Raw genomic sequence first — 19,401 nt, forward strand, 5'->3', positions numbered from 1 at the left:
AGGGATCCTGAATAGCCAAAACAATCTTGAAGAAGAAGGGCGTGGGGCGCCTGGGTGGCTCAGTGGGTTAAAATCTCTGCCTTCTGCTCAGGTCATGAGTCCTGCGATCAAACCCCGCATTGGGCTCTCCGCTCGGCAGGGAGCCTGCTCCCCGGTCTCTCCCTGCCTGCCTCTCTGCCTACTTGTGATCTCTCTGTCAAATAAATAAATAAAATCTTAAAAAAAAGAAAGAGAAAAAGAAAAAAAAGGTACAAAGTTGGCCATCTCACACTTCTTGATTATAAAACTTATTTTAAAAGCACATTAATCGGAATAGTATGGTACTGGCATAAATAATGACATACACCAATGGAAAAGAATAGTGATCCCAGAAATAAACCCTTGCATGTATGGTCAAAGGGTTTTTTGTTTTTTGGTTGTTGTTTTTTTTTGGGGGGGGCGTCAAAGGATTTTTGACAAGGGTGCCAAGGCCATTCAATGCAGGACAGAACAAATGGTGTCGGGAAAATTGGATATCTACATGCTAAAGTATGAAACTGGATCCTTATCTTGCCCAAAGACAAAAACTAACTCAAAATGGATGAAAGACCTAAGCACAAGTTAAAACTGTAACACTCTTAGCAGGAAACATAAGGGACTCATGACATGAGTTTATCAATGATCTCTTTGATATGAAACCAAAAGTATAGGCAACCAAAGAAAAAAACAGACAAATTGGGCTACATCAAAAGTGAAAACTTCTGTGCAGCAAAGGATAAATCAACACAGTGAAAATGCAACCCACAGAATGGGAGAAAATACATGAAAATCATATATCTGATTAGGGATTAATATCCATGATATATAAAGAAATTCTACAACTGAAAAAAAAAAAAAAAAAAAGCAAGCAGCTCAATTTAAAAATGACAAAGGGCTTGCATAGATTTCTCCAAAGAAGATATATAGAAAGCAAAAAACATATAAAAAGATGCTCAACATCACTCATCATTAAGGAAATGCAAATCAAAATAGCAGTGAGATATTACATTATTAGGATAGCTACTATAAAAACAAAACAAAAACAAAAACAAAAAACAAGAACCCAGAAAATAACAAGTATTGACAAGGATGTGAAGAAACTGGAATCCTTGTGTAATGTTGGTAGGAATGTAAAATGGTCCAGCCATTATGGAAAACAGCATGGTAGTTCTTCAAAAAATTAAAAATAGAATTGTTATATGATCCTGCAATTTCACATCTAAGTATATGTAGAAAAAAACTGAAGGCAATATCTAAAACATATACACCCATATTCAGAACAGCAATATTCATAATAACCAAAAGTGGAAGCAACTCAGGAGTCAATCAAAGGATGAGTAGATAAACTAAATGTGGTGTATATACAAAGCAATATTACTCAGCTTTAAAAAAGAAAAAAAAAATTGACCATGCTACAACATGGATGAATCTTGAGGACATTATGCTAAGTGAAATAAGCCAGTCACAAAAAGATAAATTCTGTACGATTCCACTTAAATGAGGAATCTAGAGTAGTCAAATTTATAGACACAGAAAACATATGATATCATGGTTAATTATATGTGTAAACTTACCTAGTCACAGGGTACCCAGATATTTGGTTAGACATTATTCATGGTTTGTCTGTGAGAGTGATTTTGAATGAAATTAACTTCTGAATTGATAGACTAAGTAAAGCAGATTCTCCTCTTCAATGTGGATGGGCTTAATCCATTGAAAGCCTGAATAGAATAAAAAGGCTGCATAAAGGAGAATTCATTTTCTCTGTGCCGGACTGTCTTCAAGCTGGGACACTGGTGTTTTCCTGCCTTTGGACTCAAACTCAGACTGGAATTTATACCATTGGCTCTCCTTTTTCTCAGGCCTTTGGATCACATTGGAATTATACCATTGTCTCTCCTTGGTCTCGAGCTTGCTGACTGCAGATCTTGGGACTTCTCAGCCTCCATAATCATGGGAATCAACTCCTTATAATCTATCTCTTTTTTATTGGTCCTATTTGTTTGAAGAACCCTGACTAATATAAATGGTGATTGTCATAGGCCGAAGATAGAAAGTAGTGGGGAGTTACTGTTGAATGAGTACAGAATTCCGATTTAAAAGATGAAAAGAGTTTTGGAAATAGATGATGACAGCAGTTGTTCAACAATGTGAAAGTACTCAATATTCCTTAACTGTACACTTTAGAATGACTAAAATAATAAATTTCATGTAATGTGTATTTTACCACAATTATATAAATCTTTAGTCAATCCTACTGAATGAAACATCTTTTGGTTCTGCTTAAACCAATAGTTATCAAACTTTTTGGTCTGAGGACCCTTTTAAACTCCTAAAAATTAATAAGAACCCCACAGGACTTTTGTTGGTATGGATTTTATCTGTTGATGTTCAGGTCTTAGACATTAAGACTGAGAAAATTTAAAATATTTATTAATTCATTTAAAATAATAACGAACCCATTATATAAAAACATAACACATTTTATGATAATTAAGTATATTTCCCAATATATAAGTACTTTACTAGGTAACATTATTTTATATTTTTATAAATCTTTTAAAATACCTAGCTAAAATGAGACAGTTGAACCTCCCTATCTTCTACATTCAAGTTGGAATATTTTACTATGCTTGAAGAATTAAGAAAATCCAACCTCATACAAATGTATACTTGGAAAGGAGAATTTAAAAGTACTTAGGATAAGTATGGATATTATTTGATAGTATACTCGAATTCAATAAGAAGTAGTACCTAAATGTTAGTTGCAATGCAGAATCTGAAACCATACCAATAAACTTATTATGCTGTTACATTAAGTCCACTGGCCTATTTTGTGCTTTGAGTAGATCTTCCATCCCTGCATAATACACATTTTTCGTTTAGAAAATATTGTTCACTGAGTTATTACTCAGCTCTTTCTAATGTTGACACATTTAATTTTTCAAAATTTAAAAACCACATTTACTGGGGTACCTGGGAGGCTCAGTGGGCTAAGCCTCTCCCTTCAGCTCAGGTCATAGTCTCAGGGTCCTGGGATGGAGCCCTGTATCAGGCTCTCTGCTCAGCAGGGAGCCTACTTCCCCCTCCCTCTGCCTGCCTCTCTGCCTACTTGTGTTCTCTCTCTCTCTCTGTCAGATAAATTTAAAAAATCTTTTTAAAAAACTGCATTTATTAATATCACCACTAACCTCATCAAAAAAAGTCTTCCTAAAGTGTTTGGAAAGTTGATCAGAATTTTACAAAATTCTAATTTTCATTTGAAAGCTCACTCTATCATTAGCAACAAATACTGTCAGGGGTGTTCCCTGAAATGACAGGCTCACTTTGCTCAAATTTGAGACAATGTTTGCCAAATAATCAAGTCTGAATAACCCTAGTTTGTCTGTCATTCTTTCATGTAGAAAACAGTATTCTATGAAACAGTGGCTGGTTCAGCTTGCAACTCAATCACTCAAGTTCTTTTCCTCTAAACAACCACCATACTTTGGTACTTTGACATGCTGCAGAAGTGTTTTATATCTGTTCCCCATTTTATCACATAGAATATTAAAGAGAGGACACTCAATGATAAAGATTTTACAAATTTACCAATGTTTACTGCTTCATGATAAAACATTCTTAGATGAAAAGACTTTTTAAATGTGGATACATTTTTCTTAATGTCTTGAAGAATGCAATAACTATTTGCACACTTTGGTGCCACTGCCTTAATTTGTGCTATGTACTTGTAGTTTTTATTTTTGTACCATCAGTATAAATGTCACTATAAAGAAAAAGGCAAATAAATATTAATATTTTTTAAAGTATTTTTACTTTGCAAACCCTCTGAAAGGACTTGGAGACCTCCAGAGATCTGTTCGCCACATTTTGAAAACCATTGGTTTAGACAATACAGGAAGTCTTAGGACTTCTTAATATCAAACTGACATCAGAATTCAGAATCCTTAACCTTTCAAGTAGAAAATGAACAGAAGAAATGGAATGTCAAGAGAGTTGAACACAAACTTTCTCATCACCAGCCAGTACTAGAATCTGAAATGCATCACTGACTGTACTGAGTGATGTTCTTACTCTTGTAGTTCAGTGAGGACAACTCTCCAACATCACAACGTAAATTAGTCAGGAACTGAATCCTTTCTAAAGCCATTTGGTGGCATGTGACAATAAACCTACCAGATTCCCTTTTGTTTTTCCATTTACTGGTGAGGCCAGCCATGGCACTGAAGTAATCTTTCAATCATTTCCTATCATCTACCTATAAAGAGATTCAAAGATAAGCACCATAGAACACTTAAATTAATAATTACCAAATATAATGATGGGCTGACAACAACTTATACAATGGCAAGAGAAAGCATCTTTGAGGAGATAATATTTGATTTGAGCATCAAGACAGAGGAATAGCAAAATCATGGCAAGAAGGTCTGATGCAAATGTAAGAGCAAGTCCAAAGGATCTGAAGCAGGACCAAGTTTAGACTGTTTGAAAAACCAAAGGGTGAGCAATGTTGTTGAACACAAATGGTGACGGGGAAAGCATAATGGGTTGAGATTAGAAAGGGGTAATTAAGACCCAGTTCATGAGGCATGGGGAAGAATTTAAATGTTATTCTAAATGCAAGAGTAACCTATTACAGTATTTTAAGCAAGAAAATAAAATAATCTATTTTAAACAGAATCCAAAAGGCAAAGAGGCCATTCTAAATGTAATGTGTCCAGAAAACTAAAACCTGGATCTGGTAATTTAAAAAGGCTTAGCACTGGAATATATTAGACAATTTTAATGTATATGGTAGCCTGAATAGCACCCCCGAAAGATGTCTGTTTTCTAATCTCTGGAACCTGTAAATATGTTGTTATATGGAAGAAGAGACATCATAGATTTAATTCAGGCTAACAACCTTAATATAGGTTATTTCGGATTACCTATATGGTCCCAATGTAGTCACATGACCCATTAAAGCAGGGAACTTTCTTGGCTGGAAGCAGAAAAAAATGCAGCAGAAAAGGAACTCGGAGACATTTAAAGTGTGCAAAAGACTCAATACACCACTGCTGGTTTGAAGATAAAGAGGTAATGTGATGAGAAATGTAGACAACCTTAAGTCTAAGGAGCTGAGAAAGGCTCCCAACCGACAGTCCACAAAGATACAGGGGCTTCACTGCTAAAACCACAAGGAACTGACTTCTGCCAATAGCTCGAATGAGCTTGGAAACAGATTCTCCCCCAGAGCTCCAGTTAAGAGCCAAACTAGCTGACATCTTGAGGTTGATCCTGTAAAATCCAAAAAGAGAACCCAGGCATCTTGCCTAAAGAACTATGAGATAATAAATTTGTGTTATTTTAAGTTGTCATGTTTGCAGTAATTTTTTTATAGTGCCAATTGAAAGCTAATGAATATGATTTCATAGGTAAAGAGGAGTTAAAAAATAAAATAAAACTTAATAATTTTATTATAAACCTAAAGATGGCAAAGAGACTTTACTCATATCCCTGAGTCATAGTGTCTTAAATAAAATAAAATAGAAAAATAATCTCTGCATTTAATAAAACCAAGAAACATCTTTAAATCACAAAGTATAAAGAATACATAATGAAATTTGAACCAAATTTAGGAAAGACCATGAAAACTGCTAAATCTTGGAGAAGCTACAGGTTCCTTTAAAAGTTAAGTTAGTTGTCCAGAGAGCTCCTATTAAAAATTCTTTAATGGAGTGTCTGAATGCTAGACTGGAAATGCAATGAAGGGCACTCAGAAAACAAGTCAATAGTCAAATCCTCTTTCTATTCGACTAGGTGACCATCTAATCCCATGCAAACTCCAAAGGATCCATCACAGCACCTCTGCTCAAGTCCCACACTAGCATAATGGGTTGAGAAAAGTATAATATATAAAGACGTATGAAGCATAAACAATGAGAGAATAAGAAATCTTTGGAAAAACAATTTAGAATGTTTAAAAATATAACAAATTAAGGGAGACAAGTGATTAAAGAATATATGAGGAAAACAACCAAACTAGATACAACGTTACCTGGCAAAACTCAGGAAAGAAATTGATGATGACAATAAAACCATACAGAAATAAAGGACTTATTAGAAGTTGAAATAAATAAATTTAATGCTGCTAAAATAGGATAAGCCATAAAGTTAGACAAGAGACAAGCACACAAAATGAAATAGAAAAGAACACAAAGATAAAAGAAAATAGAAAGAACATGACAAATAAGGGCAATACAAAAAGAGCCATAATTGGTGTTTTGAAAGAAGAAATCTCAGCAAATGCAATCAAAATTTCAAATATTTTAAAAGAAAAACATTTTCTAAAAAAACCATATATGCTAATTAGAAAGAAATTCTAAATTTCACTTAAAATTATGTAAGGGGAGATGGCTCAAGATGGAAGTGTAGGAGTATCCTGAACTTATCTCCTCCCACAGACACAACAAATCTACAGCTATATATACAACAATTCCCTCTAGAAAAAAAAAAAAAAACCTGAAAACCAACAGAAACCTACACACACACATACACACACACACACACACACACACACACACACAAATTAAATGGCCACACTGAAGTAAGCAGTAGAGGCAAAGAAGCACTCTCACCAACAATCTAACCCCTGGGAGTGGTGACCCATAGTCAGCCATCAGGAAAAATCTCATAAACACAAAACTTTTTCCAGAGGAGTGAAGGATCTGTGCACCACATTACCACATTAGGCACTTCAACCCTTAGGAATAGCACTGGAGAAATGAGCCTCCAAAATATGCAGTTTTGTAAACCAATGGGGTGGGGCACCTGGGTGGCCCATTCAGTTCAGTGGCAGCCAACTCTTGATTTCTGCCCAGATCATGATCTCAGGGTCCTGGGATTGAGCCCTGCAACAGGATCCTTACTCAGTGGGAAGTCTGCTTAAGGATTCTCTCTCTGCCTCCCACTGCCTCTTCCCTACTCATTTGCTGACTCTCTCTCTCTCTCCCTCCCTCTTTCTCTTAAATAAATATGGATATTCATAAAATGTTGGAGCTAGAATTGGAACAATGATTATAAAGATACTAGCTGGGCCTGAAAAAAAGCACAGAACACTAAAGAATCCCTTTCTGAATAAAAGAACTCTGATCTAAACAGGTTGAAATCAAAAAGGGTATTGCTGAGATACAGTGGAGGTTCTTACTGCTAGGATAAATGAGGCAGAAGGGAAAATAAGTGATATAGAAGATAAAATTACAGAGAATAAAGAAACTGGACAAAAGAGAAACAATATCCAGACTATGAGGGGAGGATTTGAAGATCAGTGATACCAAGAGCAAAATAATATTAGAATTATTGGGCTCCCAAAGAGAGAGGAAAGAGAGGGACGAGCAGAACATATATTTGAGCAAATTATAGTGAGAACTTCCCTAATCTGGGGAAGGAAACAGGAATTCAAGCATAGGAGGAACAGAGAACGCCCCCCTGCCCCACTTAAAATCAATAAAAATAGATCAACACCCTGATATATAATAGTGAAACTTGCAAATTTCAGAGATAAAGGGAAAATTCTAAAAGCAGCTTGATATAAGAGATCCTTAATCTACAAGAGAACTTAGACTGGCAGCAGACCTGTCCATAGAAACCTGGCAGACCAGAAAAGGTTGGCATGATATATTCAGAGTACTAAATGAGAAAAACATGCAACAAGAATACTTTATCCAGCAAGGCTGTCACTCAGAAAAGAAGGAGAGATAAAGAACTTTTAGGAAAAACAGAAACTAATTAGGAGAATTTGTGCTCAATAAACCAGTCTTGCAAGAAATTTTAAAGAGGAGCCTGTAAGTGAAGAGAGTGCCCAAAAGTAACATAGACCAGAAAGGAACAAAGACAGACAGCAACAGTGATTTTACAGGTAATACAATGGCACTAAATTCATATCTTTCAATAGTTACTCTGAATGGAGTAGACTAAATGGTCCAATCAAAAGACACAGGATATCAGACTAGATAAAAAAGCAAGGCCCACTGATACGCTTTCTACAAGAAACTCATTTTAGACCCAAAGAAACCTCCACACAATAAGTGAAGGTGGAGAAGCATTTATCATGCTACATCAAAAGAAAGCTGGACTAGCAATCCTGATATCAGAAAAATTAGATTTTAAACTAAAGACTATAATAAGGGATGAAGAGGTACATTATGTCATTCTTAAAGGGTCTATTGAACAAGAAAACATAACAATTATAATTATTTGTGCTTCTAACATTGATACAGCCAATTATATAAATCAATTAACACCAAAATCAAAGAAACACATTGATAATAATACAATAATAGTAGGGGACTTTAACACCATACTCACAGCAATAGACAGATCATCTAAGCAGAAGATCAATAAGGAAATAAAGGCTGCAAATGACACAATGGGCAAAATGGATGTCACAGATATATCGAGCATTCCATCTTAAAGCAACAAAATACACATTCTTCTCCAGTGCACATGGAACATTCTCCAGAGCAGATCCCACATTGAGTCACAAATAGGTCTCAACTGGTATGAAAAGATTGGGATTATTCCCTACATATTTTTAGACCACAATGCTTTGAAACTAGAACTCAATCGAAAGAGGACATTTGGAAGGAACTCAAATACTTGCAGATTAAAAAGCATCCTACTAAGGAATGAATGGGTCAACAAGGTAATTAAAGAAGAATTTAAAAAATTCACAGAAACAATGAAAATCAAAAGCTGTTCAAAACCTTTGGGATGCAGCAAAGGTGGTCCTAAGAGGGAAGTACATTGCAATAGAAGCCTTTGTAAAGAAACTAGAAAAGTCTCAAATACACAGACTAAACTTATACCTAAAAGAGCTGGGGAAAGAACAGCAAATAAAGCCTAAACCAAGCAGGAGATGAGAAATTATTAATAAAGATTAAAGCAGAAATCAATGAAATAAAAACCCAAAGAATGGTAGAAAGATCAATGAAACTAGAAGCTGGTTCTTTGAAAGGATTAAAAAGATTGATAAACCCCTAGCAAGACTTTTCAAAAGAGAGAGAGAGAGAGAGAGAAAGGACCCAAATCAATAAAATCATGAATGAAAGAGAAGTGATCACAACAATTCCCAGGAAATAAAATTTTAAGAACATATTACGAGCAACTATATGCCAACAAATTAAGCAATCTTGATGAAATGTATGCATTCCTAGAGACATATAAACTACCAAACTGAAACAGGAAGAAACAGAAAACCTGAACAGACCCATAACCAGCAAGGAAACTGAAGCAGTAATCAAAAAATTTCCCAACGAAGAGTCCAGGGCCAGATGGCTTCCCAGGGTAATTCTACCAACCATTTAAAAAACTAATACACTATGCATATTTATTGTGTACTTTCTATCATATTCTATTCTTTAGAAAAACACAAATCTGGTCTTTAATCCTGGTTCTCTATTTATTGACTGGGCAAAACTGGTAATTTACTTAAAGATTCTAAGAAAATCCTTAATTTCATCATCTATTAAAAGGAGAAGTCAGGGCACATGAGTGGCTCAGTCAGTTAAGTGTCTACCTTCAGCTCAGGTCATGATCCTGTGGTCCTGGGATCAAGCCCCACACTGGGCTTTCTGTTCAGCAGGAAGTGTTCTTCTCCCTCTCTGTCTGCTGCTCCCCCTGCTTGTTCTCTCTCTCTCTCTCTCTCAAGTAAATGAGTAAAATATTTAAAATAAAATAAAATAAAATAAAAATAAAATGAGTGAGTATTAGCACCATAAGGTTATTTTAAGAATAAAATGAGTAGGGAAATGACTTAATGGAGAGAGGACAATATTGAATAAACTATATTCATATTAATAGTGAAAAAAGTAGCAACAACAGTGGAAGTTGTACTAGTGGTAGAAGTAGCAGTGAGATAGCATAGTTAGAGCAAAAGTTATTATAATTTTACATGATTTTTGGTAAAATACTTTGGATGGGTAAGCCTCTTTTTTCACTAATAAAATAGTTTTGATTTGGTTTAACATTAATATCTTAGAAAAAATTATTCAACTTTCATTGTTCTGGTTCAGTCATATGATGCAAAGTACATGTGATTTTGTTCATTAAAAATGTTTAAGATTTTATATTATATTACCATTTAGTCAAAGTAAATAAATGAATGTGTATTTTCAAAAAAAAAAAAAAAAAGGAACTAATACCTATCCTTCTGAGTCTGTTTCAAGAAATAGAAATGGAAGAAACACTTCCAAAATCATTCCATGAGGCCAGCATTACCTTGATCCCCAAACCAAAAAAAGACCACATCAAAAAGGAGAATGACAGACCAATATCCCTGATGAACATGGATGCAAAAATTCTCACCAAAATACTAGCCAATAGGATCCAATAGTACATTAAAAGGATTATTCATCATGATCAGGTGGGATTTATTCCTGGGTTGCAAGGGTGATTCACCATTCACAAATCAAAAAATGTGACATATCACATTAATAAAAGAAAGACAACCATAAGATCCTCTTAATTGATGCAGAAAAAGCATTTGACGAAGTACAGCATCCTTTCTTGATCAAAACTATCCACAGCATATGGATAGAGGGTGCACACCCTCATAAAAGTCATCTGTGAAAAACCTACAGTATATATCATTTTCAAAAGGGGAAAAACTGAGAGCTTTTTCCCCTAAGGTCAGGAACATGACAGGGATGTCCACTATGACCACTGCTATTCAAGATAATACTAGAAGTCCTAGCCTCAGCAATCCAACAACAAAAAGAAATAAAAGGCATCCAATTTGGCAAAGAAGAAGTCAAACTCTCACTCTTTGCAGATGACATGGTACTGTATGTGGGAAACCCAGAAGACTCTATCCAAAAATTGCTAGAACTCTTACAGGAATTCAGTAAAGTGGCAGGATATAAAATCAGTGCATAGAAATTAGTTGTATTTCTCTACACCAACAATGAGACAGAAGAAAGAGAAATTAAAGATTCAATCCCATTTACAATTGCACCCAAAACTCTAAGACACCTAGGAATAAACCTAACCAAGAGGTAAAGGATCTGTACTCCATAAACTACAGAACAGTTACAAAAGAAACTGAGGAAGACACAAAGAAATGAAAAAACATCCCATGTTCATGGATTGGAAAAATATTGTTAAAATGTCTATGTTACCTAGAGCAACCTACACATTCAATGCAATCCCTATCAAAATACCATTGACATTTTTCACAGAACTGGAACAAATAATCCTAAAATTTGTATGGCATCAGGAAAGACCCCAAATAACCAGAGGAATGTTGAAAAAGAAAACCAAAGCTGATGGCATCACAATTCTGGACTTCAAGCTCTATTACAACACTGTAATCCCCAAGACAGTATGGTACTGGCACAAAAACAGACACATGGGTCAATGGAACAGAATAGAAAACTCAGAAGTAGACCCTCAACTCTATGGTCAGCTAATCTTCAACAAAGCAGAACATCCAATGGAAAAAGGACAGTCTCTTCAACAATGCTGTTGGGAAATTGGACAACCACATGTAGAAGAATGAAAATGGACCACTCCTTACACCACACATAAAAATAGACTCAAAATGGATGAAAGACCTAAATGTGAAACAAGACTTCATCAAAATTCTAGAGGGGAACATAGGCAGCAACCTCTTTGACCTAAGCCACAGCACCTTCTTTCTAAACACATCACCAAGGCAAGGGAAACAAATGCAAAAATGAACTATTGGGACTTCAAAAATGAACTATTGGGACTTCATCAAGGTCAAAGCTTTTGTACAGCAAAAGAAACAGTCAACAAAACTAAAAGGCAGCCTATGAAAAAGGGGAAGATATTTGCAAATAACATAGCAGTTAAAGGGCTAGTATCCAAGATCTATAAAGAATGTATCAAGCTTGGGGCACCTGGGTGGCTCGGTGGGTTAAAGCCTCTGCCTTTGGCTCAGGTCATGATCCCAGGGTCCTGGGATCGAATCCCACATCAGGCTCTCCACTCAGCAGGGAGCCTGCTTCTCTGTCCCTCTCTGCCTGCCTCTCTGCCTACTTGTGATCTGTCTGTCAAATTAATTAATTAATTAATTAATTAAATCTTAAAAAAAAAAAAAAAAAAAAGAACGTATCAAGCTCAACACTCAGAAAACAAATAATCCTGTCAAGAAATGGGCAGAAGAATGTCCCACATTGGTCGCCTGGGTGGCTCAGTGGGTTACGCCGCTGCCTTCGGCTCAGGTCATGATCTCAGGGTCCTGGGATCGAGTCCCACATCGGGCTCTCTGCTCAGCAGGGAGCCTGCTTCCTCCTGTCTCTCTCTGCCTGCCTCTCTGCCTACTTGTGGTCTCTCTCTGTCAAATAAATAAATAAAATCTTAAAAAAAAAAAAAAAAAAAGAATGTCCCACATCACTTGGCATCATGGAAATACCACCTCACACCAGTCAGAATGGCTAAAAATAATCGCTCGGGAAATGACAGATGTTGGTGAGGATGTGGAGAAAGGGCAACCCTCTTATACTGCTGGTGGGAATATAAGTTTATATAGCCTCTCTGGAAAACAGTATGAAGATTCCTCAAGAACTTAAAAATAGAGCTACCCTAGGAGTGCTCACTTCGCCAGCACATATACTACCCTAGGACCCAGCAACTACACTGCTAGGTATTTAACCCCAAAGATACAAATGTAATCATCTGAAGGGGCACCTGCACCCCAATGTTTATAGCAGCAATGTCCACAATAGCCAAACTATGGAAAGAGCCCAGATATCCATCAACAGATGAATGGAGAAGGAAGATGCGGTATATACATACAGTGGAACATTACTCAGCCATCAGAAATAATTAATACTTAAACATTTACATTGACATGGATGGAAATGGAGGGTAGTATGTGGAATAAAATAAGTCAACCAGAGAAAGACCATTATATGGTTTCATTCATATGTGAAATATAAGAAACAGTACAGAGGACCATAGAGGAAGAGGGGAAAACTGAATGGGAAGTCATCAGAGGAGAAGAAAAACCATGACAGACTCTTAACTATAGGAATGAAACTGAGGGTTGCTGGAGGGGAGGTCAGTAGGGGGATAGGGTAATTGGGTGATGGGCATTAAGGCAGGCACACAATGTGATGAGAACTGGGTATTACATGCAGTTGCTGAATTACTGAATTCTACATCTGAAACTAATGATGTGCTATATGTTGGCTAACTGAATTTAAATAAATTTTTAAAAAAGAATAAGGGATGGGAGAATAAAAAATAAATAAATAGATCAGTCAATCAATCAATCAAAAAAAACACACACACACACACACACACACACAAAGAGAACCAATGGGCCTTATGAAGGAGAAACAAAATTCTAGGGAATGAAGAGTCCATACCTACATGTACAGAATCATTGTCTCTGGAACCTGGGATAAAAGCATCAAATTGAAAAGCCACTAGATCACACATGAAGATTCATTTGCTAACATTAAGGCCTCTGTGGGATGGCAAAAGCCTAAAGTGACTCTCTCCAAGGACAGATGAGCTGGTATGTGCCATCTCTGGCACTTTTCTTCTACCTTGCTAGTACTGGCCAAAGTGCTCCCTCCCTCCACATGGTTGGTGCCAGCACAGATGGATGCAATTTTTGCATTCTAACCTGCTAGCACCAATGAGAAAATACACTGCCCCTCCATGCAGCTCAGATGGCTGCCATCTAACCAGGTGGGTAAATGCCACAACAATCTGTGTGCTCCCATGACCACCACCAGACCTGTTAGCACCTCGCCCCACTGAGTTTCTTCCACAACGAGTGCCAGATCAGTGAGTATGTAGAGTTCTTACAGGGAATGCCCTTTGAGTGCCTAAATCTGGTGATCAGGGGGCATTATGTTTCTGGGATCCATGATCAAAGAGACAGTGTGAGAGACAACCAAGAAAAAAAAATTTTAAATTAAATAAGGTTCATTTCCTACATAAGCCCACTCCTTCAAGATTGGGAGAGACAGCTACTTCACCTCACACCTAGGCATACATTCAGAGTCAAGCAATGTGAGGAAACAGACGATATGGTACAAATGAAAGAACAAATAAAACCACAGGGAAAAAGAAAATCTTAATGAAACAAAGATAAGTAATTCATTTGATAATGAGTTCTAAGTAGTGTTTATATAGTTACTCACTGAACTATGAAAAAGACATGGATGAACACAGTAAGAACCTCAACACAGAGACAGAAAATATAATAAAGGACCAAACAGAAGTCACAGAGTTGAAGAATACAAAAACTGAACCAAAAAGTACACTAGTAGTGCTCAACAGCAGACTAGATGAAAAAGAAACCCAGTAAGTGGTTTGGAAAATAAAGAAGTAGAACTCAGAGCAGAAAAGAAAGAAAGACAGACAGAAAGACAAGAAAGAAAGGAAGAAAAAAAGAAAGAAAGAAAGAAAGATGGATGAAGATAAGAAACCTGCAGAACACTATCAATGATAGCATGTTAATATGTGCATTATAAGGGTTCCAGAAGGATAAGGGACAGAGAAAGTTTCAGAAAGCTTACATGAAGAAATAATGGCTGAAAACTTTCTAACCTGGGGGAATGAAACAGACATTCAGATCCAGGAAACCCAGAGATCCAAACAAGATGAACTCAAAGAGACCAACACCAAAAAAACTACACTGGACTCCTGAACAGCACAAGGGTTAGTAACTCCAAAACCCCATGTAGTAAAAAATCCACATGTCACTTAATTCCTAATAGTTTACTGTTGACCAGAAGCCTTACAGATAACATAAAAAGTCAATTAGCACACATCTCATATGTTATATATATTACATATTATAGTCTTATAATAAAGTAAACTAGAAGAAAGTAATGTTATTAAGGAAATCATAACTATGGAAAAATACATTTATAGTACTGTACTTATCAAAAAAGTCTGGATGTATGTGGACATACACGGCACAAAACCATGTTGTTCAAGGGTCAGCTGTATAATTACAATGTCAAAAGTTAAAGGGAAAATCTTAAGTGAGAGAAAAACAGCTTATTACAAAAAAAGAACCCACATAAGACAGAAATCAGTAGATTTCTCAGCAGTAATTTTGCAGGCAAGAAGAAAGTGGCATGATGTATTCAAGGTACTGCACAGAAAAAATTTCCAGTCAAGCATACTCTACTTGATAAAGTTATCATTCAGAACTTAAGGAGAAATGAAGAGCTTTTAAGACAAGCAAAAAGCTAAATAAGTTCTTCACCTCTAAAGCAATCTTACAAGAAATATTAAAGGGACCTCTTCATGATGAAAAGAAAAGGTACTAATTAGTAAAGTAAACATACAAAAGCAAAAATCTTATTGGTAAACATACAATAAAAGTAGTGAATTAATTACTAATAAAGCTATTAGGGAAGTTAAAAATAAAAGTAGTAACATGGGGCGCCTGGGTGGCTCAGTTGGTTAAGCTTCTGCCTTCAGCTCAGGTTAAGATCCCAGGGTCCTGGAATTGAGCCCCATATCAGGATCTCTGCTCAGCAGGGAGCCTGCTTCCCCCTCACTCTCTGCTTGCTGCTCTGCCTACTTGTGATCTCTGTCTGTCAAATAAATAAATAAAATCTTAAAAAAAAAATAGAAGTAGTAACAATAAATATAACTGTGGTAATTAGTTAAAGGATATACAAAATAAAAAGATATATAATGTGACATCAAAAACACAAAACTTGGGGTTTGCTAAAAATTCAGTTTAAGAATAAATTCAAACTTAACTTGTTATCAATTTAAAGTAGACTATTTGCATGTATATGCTTATATATTTGAGCTTCATGGTAGCCATAAACAAAACCTATAGTAAATACACAAAAGATAATAAATAAGGAATTTAATACACTGTAGAAAGTCATCAAACAAGGAAGAAAGCAAAAGATGAGAAAAGGACAGAGACAAACTATAAAACACACAGAAAACAATTAAGACAAACTATAAAACACACAGAAAACAATTAACAAAATGGCAATAAGTACATACCTATCAATAATTATTTTACATGTAAGTAGACTAAATACTCTAATCAGAAAACATAGTAGCTAAATGAATAGGGGAAAAAAGATCCATCTGTATGTTGCCTACAAAAAACTCACTTCAGATGTAAGGACACACACAGACTGAAAGTGAGGGGATAGAAAAAGATGTTTCACGCAAATGGAAACCCAAAGAAAGCTGGGAAAGCTACACTTATATCAAACAACATAAATCTTAAAACAAAGACTAATAAAAGACAAAGATAGGCACTGCATAATGATAAAGGGGCCAATCTACCACAAAGATAGAACATTTGTAAATATATGTGCACCCAACAGAGAAATATATAAATATGCAAAGGAAATAGTAATAGACCTAAAGGGAGAATAATAGGGACTTTAATATCCTATGTGCCCACTGGATAGCTTACCTATATGAAAATAGATTTCTAGTTGAAACCACTCTCCTTAAATCACACACTAGACCAAAGACATAGGAAACAATCTATTCAAAAACAGCAGCATACATGTTCTTCTCAAGTACACATGGAATATTCTCCAGGATAAATTATATGTTAAGACACAAACAAGTCTCAAAATAATTCAAGAAGGGGCGCCTGGGTGACTCAGTGGTTAAAGCCTCTGCCTTCAGCTCAGGTCAGGGTCTCACCGTCTTGGGACCAAGCCCTGCACCAGGCTTTCTGCTCAGCAGGGAGCCTGCTTTCCCCCTCTCTCTCTGCCTGCCTCTCCACCTCCTTGTGATCTCTCTCTCTGTCAAATAAATAAATAAATAAAATCCTAAAAAAAATAAAATTTAAAAATTAAAAAAATAATAATTCAAGAAGACTGAAATCATGTCCAGTTTCTATTCTGAACATAATGGTAAGAAAACAGAAATCAATGAAAGAAAAAAATTGGAAAAATTACAAATATGGGGAAATTAGCAACATGCTACTAAGCAAAGTCAATAACAAAATCAAATGAAAAGTCATAAAATACTTTGAGACAAATGAAAATGGAAATACAACATACCAAAATCTGAGATGTAACAAAAACAGTTCTAAAAAGGAAGATTATACCATCACAAGCTGACCTCAAGAATCAAGAAAAATCTCAAAGAACAATCTAACTTTACATCTAAAAGGTACTAAGAAAAAAAACAAATAAATTAGAAGGAAGGAAACACTAAAGATCAAAGCAAAAATAAATGAAAAAGACATTTAAAAAGACAAAAGTAAAGATCAATGAAACTAAGAGATGGTTCTTTGAAAATACAAACAAAATTGATAAATCCCTGGCTTGACTCAGAAAGGAAAAAAGAGAAAAGGCTCACATAAAATCATATTTATAGAGGAATTACAACTGATACTAAAGAAATATAAAGGCTTTTGAGACATTACTATGAAGAATTACACGGCAACAAAGTAGACATCCCAGAAAAATGGATAAATTCCTATAAACACACAATCTTCCAAAACTTAATCATAAAGAAATAGAAAGTCTTAATAGTCTATTAAGGAGATTGAATCAGTAATCAAAAACCTCCCAGTAAGAGTCAAGGATGAGATGGCTTGATACTGGTGAATTCTATCTACCAAACATTCAAAGAACATTTAATACCTATACTCAAATGCTTCCAAAATATTTAAAAGGTGGGAACGCTTTCAGACTCTTTTTACATAGCTGGACTTACCCTGATACCAAATTCAGATAAGGACATTACAAAAAATAAAAATTAAAAAAAAAATTATAAGGTAATATCCTTGAGGAACAGGGATGTAAAAATCTTCAACAAAATATTAGCAAATGAATTCAACAATATATTAAAAGAATCCACAACCATAATCAAGTGAGATCTATTCTAGGGATACAAGAATATTTTCAAAATCTGCAAACCAATCAATGTCATATACCACACTGACAAAATAAAGGATAAAAATCCTATATGGTTATCTCAATAGATGCCGAAAACCATTTCACAAAATCCAACATCCACTTATAATGAAAACTCTAAAAAGAGTAGGTATAAACAAAGTGTAACCAAAATAAAGGCAATAGATGACAAACCCACAGTTATCAGCATCTCCAGGTGAAAAGCTGAAAACTTTTCCTTTAGGATCAAGAAGAAAAGGATGACAACTCTCACCATTTTCATTTAGCACAGTATTATAAGTCTTTGCCAGAGCAATTAAAAAAATAAGTAAAAGGCATCCAAATTATAAAGGAAGAAGTAACTATTTGCAGGTGACATGATTTTGCATTTAAAAAAACCAAAAGACTTGATCATAAAACTGTTATGTTTTATGAAAACATACATAAAAGAATGTTTATTGGAATTCCTGGGTGGCTCAGTGGGTTAAAGCCACTGCCTTCGGCTCAGGTCATGATCTCAGGGTCCTGGGATGGAGCCCCGCATTGGGCTCTCTGCTCGGTGGGGAGCCTGTTTCCCCCTCTCTTTCTGCCTACCTCTCTGCCTGTTTGTGACCTCTGTCAGATAAATAAATAAACTCTTAAAGAATTTTTTTTTTAAAAAACAAGAATGTTTAGGGATGCCTGGGTGGCTCAGTCGGTTAAGCATCTGCCTTCAGCTCAGGTCATGATCCCAGTCTCCTGGGATCGAGTCCCACATCAGGCTCCTTGCTGCGCAGGGAGCCTGCTTCTCCCTCTGCCTCTGCCTGCCTCTCTGTTTATACTCTATCTTTCTGACAAATAAATAAATAAAGTCTTTAAAAAAATAAGAATGTTTATTAAATTTGTAATTCAATAAATTCAATAAAGCTGCATGATAGAAAGTCAATATATAAAAATCCATTCCATTTTATACATTAACAATAAGCTATCAGAAATTATGAAAATAATCACATTTATAAATATATCAAAAAGGAAAAAAATACCTAAGAATAAATTTAGCCAGGAAGTGAAAGACCTGTACACTAAACACTTTAAGAATGATGAATGAGGGGCGCCTGGGTGGCTCAGTGTGTTAAGCCACTGCCTTCGGCTCAGGTCATGACCTCAGGGTCCTGGGATCGAGTCCTGCATGGGGCTCTCTGCTCAGCAGGGAGCCTGCTTCCCTTCCCCTCTCTCTGCCTGCCTCTCTGCCTACTTGTGATCTCTCTCTGTCAAATAAATAAATAAAATCTTAAAAAAAAAAAAAAAGAGTGACAAATGAAGTTGAAGAAAACACAAAAAAATAGAAAAATATTCTATGCTCATGGATTAGAAGAATCAATATTGTTAAAATTTCCAATACTCAAAGCAATCTACACTCAAGGTATCCCTATCAAAATTCAGATGACATTTTTCACAGAAATAGAACAAAAACAATCCTAAAATCTATTTGGGCCCATACAAGATCCCAAATAGCCAAAGCAAATTTGAGAAAGAAGAA

The sequence above is a fragment of the Mustela nigripes genome, chromosome 5 (genome assembly GCF_022355385.1).
Source record: "Mustela nigripes isolate SB6536 chromosome 5, MUSNIG.SB6536, whole genome shotgun sequence".
Taxonomy (NCBI): Eukaryota; Metazoa; Chordata; class Mammalia; order Carnivora; family Mustelidae; genus Mustela; species Mustela nigripes.